The sequence below is a fragment of the Panicum hallii genome, chromosome 2 (assembly GCF_002211085.1).
Source record: "Panicum hallii strain FIL2 chromosome 2, PHallii_v3.1, whole genome shotgun sequence".
Lineage (NCBI taxonomy): Eukaryota > Viridiplantae > Streptophyta > Magnoliopsida > Poales > Poaceae > Panicum > Panicum hallii.
In genome coordinates this window covers 5,462,816-5,469,908 of record NC_038043.1, presented here as the reverse complement: position 1 = coordinate 5,469,908, position 7,093 = coordinate 5,462,816, and the positions used below count along the sequence as shown (strand labels likewise).

Genomic DNA, 7,093 nt, shown 5'->3' with positions numbered 1-7,093 from the left:
GGACCCAAATGCGCTATGCACCATATGCCCGCACACTGAACATCCCCTCTTAGCGCACGACCGCACGTCCATATGCCATGCCGTGTGTCCCATCCGGGCCCACACGCGTCATGCGCAATATGCCCACACACTGACCCGTACACACAACCGCGAGGGTCGGCTCTAATACCATTTGTCACACTCTATCCTCGAAAGACGCACAACCCAGCCCTCCTAAGGGGTGGGTTCGCATACATATAGCACACTTCTTACACTTTCATCTTCGCTTCGTGTAAAAGGTCAACCAGAAGGTGCTATAGCTGGAGGATAAAGACTTATAAGTTGGCTCCATCCTTGCTCAACTAGCAAGGTGGTACTAAACATGTGCACATAACACTCATGGACCACTACTGGGCCACATCAAAATTAAGCTAGGTGTCACACCGATGCACATGGATAGCTTCACGAAATAGTTTATAACAAGTATATATGCAAACGAGGAATTTTACGGTGCTTGGGAATTTTAAGAGCTGTTCAAGGGTCCAGATTCAATGGTTTAAAAATAAAAGGAACTTGTTACAAAGAATCTAATATGTAGATCGGAACCTGTAATTTTTAGGCCAAGAACCTTTTCTTAAAATGACACCAAGGGTATTTACAATATTTCCATTTAGCATGTCGGCCAATACTATGTTTGATCGTCCCAAATGCAGTCGTTGCACGTCTCAGCGACTAGGGATGAAAACGAAAATGGAAATTTTCGGTTACCGGGAATCGTTTTCGAGATTTTACCAAAATTTTGGTTTATACAAAAATGAAATTGGTTACCGAAAATATGGAAACCAAAAAGGGTATTTTCTTCCGATAACAAAAACGAAAATGATTCCAGCCTCTTCGGACCGTTTTCGAGAACTACTATATTCTGCCGGTATTTTACCGCCAGTAATACCGAACAGACTGAACAATATTGAAAATAAACAAAAAGAAACAGCAATATCTATATTTAATGCTTTCCATGAACAAAACCCAACAAAAAATTCAACAAAAGCAAGCTCGGACTCGTCGATCTGTGTGGGGCTGTGGGCCTTCAACCGGAGCAGGACCAAGCAGGGATGCGCCACCGTCCCGACAGCCTGCCGCGGTGCTGAAGCCGCCGGCCTGCCGCCGGCCGCTGTAGATGGGGGGACGCGGACGCCGCGGGACCTTCATTGGCAGCAGGCACGCTGGCCTGCCGCATGCGCAGGCGTCGGGCGAGGAGGAGGCGTAGCTGGCCAACTGCTGGTCTGGTGTGGCGGCTGGTGGAAGTCTGGGATGGTGCACGCGGGATGGATGAGGCTGAGGTTGTGGCCTTGTGGTGTACAGCTGTTATAACCTAGGGTTGAGTATTGAGCTTGGGCCAAATTCGTTATAGGACCAGATTCCAGTTATCTCCGATATTTTGGTTACCCGAGGTTTGGAACCGAATTGGCCGTATTTATTTCGGTTACTTGAAACTCAAGACAGAATTAGTGACCGAATTTCTCAATTTCAGTCTCGGGTAATTCGGTTTTTGTCTTCGTTATTGGTTAACGATGCCCAGCCCTATGGATTGGTTCGATATTTGGATTAATATCTTAATCAAATCTTCACTACTTGCATATGAGATGTGTCAAGTCATATAGTTAGTATTATGCTCTATTGTTTGATATGTTTATCGTTTTTGAAATATCGTTTTGATGGGCTTTGATCGTTATCAATGTGTTCTCGACAGTATATTTTTGTTTCTGAAATTACCAGGAATACCAACATCGTTTTCATTTCCAAAAATATCGTATTGATTTTCTTTTCCGATGAAAAATCTGAAAGTGAAAGTGGTGGAGCCTTTCGCCGATCGTTTCCGACCTTCTTCATCCCTATCGGCGACTCCCTCTGCCTCATCTCCGTTGCTGCCGCCGCTGCCATGTAGGTCCCCGCCTCTGCATCTCCCATGGCCTATCACCGCCCAGCCCATGCCCACAGGATATCTAGATGAGGCTGAAATTGATGTGACTACGTAAACAAATTATGCACACTATGCCAGAAAAGCATATTAGTGACGCATCTAGATAGTTATTAGTGATGTGGAAAAAACGCGTCACTTATATTGCGTCTGTGATGTGAACACATCAGTGACGCTGAAAAACACGTCACTAATGACCATTCATCATAGACGTGTGTTGCCAAGACGCTTCACTGATTACCCTTCTTTAGAGACGCGTGTTGCCAAGACGCGTCACTAGTGACCATTCATCAGAGACCCGTGTTGCCAAGACGCGTCTCAGATGAAGGGCCATCTGTGACGCGTGTTGCCAAGACACGCTGATGACTATTTCAATAAGAAAAAAATCTATGATGATCCTATATACACATCAGAGACTAACTTGTATTTCATATAAAAAAATATACTCAATTCTTTACAAAATTTAGATACAACTTGTATTACAAAATGTGTTATCACCTGTGGCCCGTTATTTACAAGGTACAATCAAGTACGGACATAAGATACACACGCCTTAATGAGTTCAAAGACAAACAAACACTTAATGATCCTAGAAGAGTAAAGTCTTGTGTTTCCTCATCATCATAGAGCTCGATCAAGAAAGATAGCATATGTACATGTAATGTTCAGTGAAAAAAGAATAGAACATACCCGGGCTGCATCACAACATACAAAATAAAAACTGATTAGTCATGTTCCCACATTAATTTGATATTATATATGAAAGCTATATATATGGCATTTGTAGTTCCATTTTCACAAACTACAACATGTGAAACTATAGTTTCTACCATCATAACAAAAATAAATATTACATAGGAAGACCGTCACAGCTACTTATTAATTAACCACTAGTATAGTGCCCGTGCTAACGCTACGGTAATAGCCAAAAGATACTATATATTTTGAAATGGTGCCAAGAATGAGACAGATAAGGGTTCATGCCAAAAATTAATATACTGTTAAATACATAGCAAGATATATAGACAAGTCAACAATGAATCGGATGCAGTTATCTTCTTATCTAGTAAATTATCTTAGTGTTTTTTAAATTATTCTGTAACTACAAGGCTAGTAATTGAGCTTAGTAGCTTACATCCTGCTTATATCTCATTCGAATCGATGCTTTTCACCTGATGTTAGATCACAATAAATTTCATTAACTGAATTGCAAAGCACAGACTGAGCTAGCAGAAGGAATCGCAAATGTGAATTGCAAAGCACAGACTGATCGAATCAATGCTTTTCACCTGATGTTTAATCTTCGCACCAGTTTTAATACTTACTGCATCTTAACATAATGCATTAAAAAATCAGAAAAGAGTGGCTTACTGTTGGCTTATATATGTGGAGCTTATTGTCTCTGATAGCAAGGAACCTGGAAAGAAAAGGAACAGTGCTGGAGTCAAAATTGGTAAATACATGGTTAGCAAACTGCAGGTAACATGGAAAAAAGTGATGTCCACAATCAATTTTGAGTTCAATATGATATGATCTGCACTTTAACAATCACAAAAACCCACACAACTAAGCATTAGCAAAACTATTTCAGAAACTATTTTCCAAGCTAATGACGGCGTATTTTCAGCTTATGCTAACCTCCATTATGTCAGCATAACGGGACAGCAAGCATCAATCCTAAAAACTATACTAGATAGCCAATCAATCTGATGACTATATTAGATAGCTAACTAATGCGAACACTATAACTTGATAGCTAATCACTACCAGTGTGTACCTATATCTTTCTGCTTCAATCCTGATGCACAAGTCTCAATAAATCTTTACCCAAATTAGCACAAGACAGAAAATGCCTAGCAAAAATTAAACAGCCAGATAACCATTGCCAACACACACCAGTCTTTTTCTTGCCCTGTTTCGGTCAAAACTGATTCGCTAGCTCAGCCATCCATTCATCGATTCATCATCATCAGAGAAAAGGTAGCCGAGCGCACCTGTTTTGACTGTGCTGATACTTCGGGGTTGGGGAAATGGTCGGCACGACGGCAGTGTAGGATCCACCTATCATTGCAGGGAGACGAGTCCCAAATAATGACTGGTACAAGGTGTTGATGCTGGGAGACAAACAACAGAGTCTAAATAACCCGAGCCACATGTATTAATTCAGATCAACAAGAGTGCCAAGAAAAATGAGTATTGGACAGGTGCCATCACACAATTTCAGTTTCTTCATAACTAACTGGTGATACGTAATAACAATCACTAACTGGCAGCTATTCTCACTAACCAATTTGACTTAACAGTAAAAACAAGAGTTGTTAGCAGCTGGATGTTTATAACTGTGTGTCCCAGCAACTTAACGACATTTGCCGTGTAGATTACCCTGCACAGTGACTAAACCTCCTCCTAACAAATGAACATATGAACATGGGAAACACCAGCCTGCTAGTTGCAAGCTAATAAGGTGATATCGATCACCTTGTAGTTACAGTTAGCACGCAAGACAAGGAAGAAGCCTGCAGGATCACATGCCTCACGTTCCACACTAGTTAATTAGGTGATCCATTTGATATAATTGGCAGAATAAGAGAGGCACCACATATTTTTTTTCATACAAATTCACAGTATCGACATTCTATCAAACACTTCACAGATGTGGGGAATTGGGAGACTTGGTCAGTTTCCTTACCAGCGGATTTAGGTGATGGCATGACGCACGCAAGCAGCTTGGTGATGGAGTCGGACAGACGCACATGGACGACGCCCGCGGAGGAGGCCCTTCCCGAAGCCCTTCTCAACAGCGCAGACCCCTTGTTGGCGGCGAGTGGAGGAGGCCCTTGCAGCGGCGCAGAGCCCTTCCTAACGGCGGGCAGAGGAGGAGAAAACCTGGTGCAGCAAGACAGAGATCCGGGGAGAGCAGCCCCACCTGCACGACGATACGGGTCTGCTCCATCTCCACGGGCCGCTGCCGCCTCGCCGGCAGCCTAGGCCCACTCTTACGCAGCCGCTGCTGCCGCGTCGCTGACCCTAGCAGCCGCCGGCTGGAATTCGCTAGGGGAAGGCTGAAGAAACCGGTGAGGGACTGCATAGCCGGTGGTCGAATGCATGGCTCCCCATTCTCATCACCTCGCCCGTGCAGAGCTATGAGACCCTTCGAGGAAGGGGCGAAGGCAGAAGGGATTCTCCCACGCTGCACCTTCGTTGGGTTCAGACTCCATTAGTTTGCCTCATGGAGGTCTGGAGGAGGAGGCCGGGAGGAGGTGACGATGTTGGAAGGGGCAGTGGCGGCGCGTGTGGGAGGAGGTCGTGTTGGGAGAGAAGAGAATAGAGGAGATAGAGCATAGGGTTGGCCAGTTGGGAGAGGCATAGTGACGGATGTAAAACATATTCGCTTCGTTGGATGAAATGCTCGGGTCTGGCTGGAGTTATCTGAGACACGGTTCATGAGAATAGGTCACTGCTGACTTTCAACATTAGAGACGTGGTTTAACTCGAGCCGTCACTGCTAACTTAGCATTGACATGTTTTGTTGAGGTGTGTCTCTAATATATCCATTCTAGGGTATATCTAGCCTGAGCAAAGATATTAGTGACGCGTTTTGACTATACCTGTCACTAGTTTTATATTAGTTACACGTTTTGTTTTCACGTCTCTAATTTAGATGTTTTCTTTGTTAATTTTTTACATAGTGGCAGTTCTCGCCGGCTGAGCCAATGGGCAGGGATACTGTAGCCTGATGGCCGGCAAACCCCTGGGCCGCAAGCGCCTAGGCAGTGAACTGCGGCTGCGCGGCAGCGAACCCCCGGGGCCCCCGCGGATGCGCCGCGGCGAACGACTGCTGTGTTGTCCGGTGCCGGGTGACAGCGGGTCGGTTTCGCCGGTCTGGGAATGATCCTGCAGTGAGACCTGCGCGGCGGGAATGCGGGCGACGGCGAGTCCCTCCGCAGGCGCAGCTTCGATCCAGTGCGGGTACCAATGACCGGTGCCAAGTTAATTACTAGAGGGACAAGAATGACTAAAGTATCCGGCCAGTTTGGCAGAGCTCCCAGAGCTGATTCTCTGCTGAATCCAGCAAGAGCTCTGCCAAACAGTTTTTCAGAGAGAAGTGATTCTCCGCTGATTCTGTGGAGTGATTCTCTGAAATGAACTAAGAGGCTGGGAGCTGAAAAAAGTAGCTTCTCCTGATTCTGCGAAGTGATTCTCCATCCTGATTTTAAGAGTTTATGCTAGAGAATCACCTTCAGCCACAGAATCACTTCTCTTAGAGAATCAGCTCCCACAGAGAATCAGAATCAGTTGGAGCTCTACCAAACTGGCCCTTAAATAAATCTTCTCTTTGTAAGATCAATGGCTGAGAATAATGGTTCCTCTCAAACACCGTAACAACCAATTTGTCAGCAACTAATATGTGGACACAGCTAATTTACTGTCGACCTACGGACCGTACAGCCACCCTGTTTTAGGAAAGCAATCAACCTAAAACCTAAGACATAAGCACATAATTTCAAAATAAACCTAAGACCTAAGTTTTAGGTTTTTCCAAAACGGACGTCCCATAAATTAGAATGATGTAAGCACATGCATGCACATATGTGACACCCGGTCCAATGTAGTCTAGTAGTGGCCCATGAGTACTGCGTGCATATGTTTAGCACCTTCGGTTGATCCTTTTACACAAAACAAGAACGAAAGTGTAAGCATGGTGCTATGTGTATGCAAGCCCGCCCCTCGGAAGGGCTAGGCAGTGCGGTTTTGGAGGGCAGGGTTCGACAACATAATTTCAAAATAAAAAGATAGTAGTTTAAAATTGAGCATGGAAACCAAAATCCGATTACACAACTGTGTTTGTTTCAATAAAAGCTTCAAAACAAAGATCTCACACCACCATATTTCAATGATATATTTTTTGAGAGAAAATACTACTCTAATTTGCTTATGATGTTTGCAAAATTGCTTATGGATTTACAGAATGTTGCTTCACATGCCTGAGTTCACTTAAGTGGATATTGGTGCTCATGTTGTGAAGATAGATTGTTTGATGTCATCAGTGGATGAGGGTAAACAACTTTGTTGGATAGGTGAATGTATATCTCACGATTAATAAGAGACAACTTTAGCATATCAGTTGAGTATTTT

General features: G+C 44.1%; 1 long non-coding RNA gene across 2 annotated transcripts; it reads right to left on the bottom strand.

Annotated features, from left to right (window-relative positions):
* Nucleotides 1–2,446: 2,446 nt before the first annotated feature.
* On the bottom strand, nt 2,447–4,767 carry LOC112883122. 2 transcript variants are annotated; one of them, XR_003226758.1, is made up of 3 exons: nt 3,952–4,039; nt 3,329–3,374; nt 2,447–2,652 (listed from the first exon to the last, which is right to left on the bottom strand). It is a non-coding gene; the product is annotated as an uncharacterized LOC112883122 (long non-coding RNA). The 2 variants fall into 2 exon arrangements; XR_003226757.1 differs by lacking the exon at nt 3,952–4,039 and adding an exon at nt 4,647–4,767 and having other exon boundaries at nt 2,614–2,652.
* Nucleotides 4,768–7,093: the final 2,326 nt, after the last annotated feature.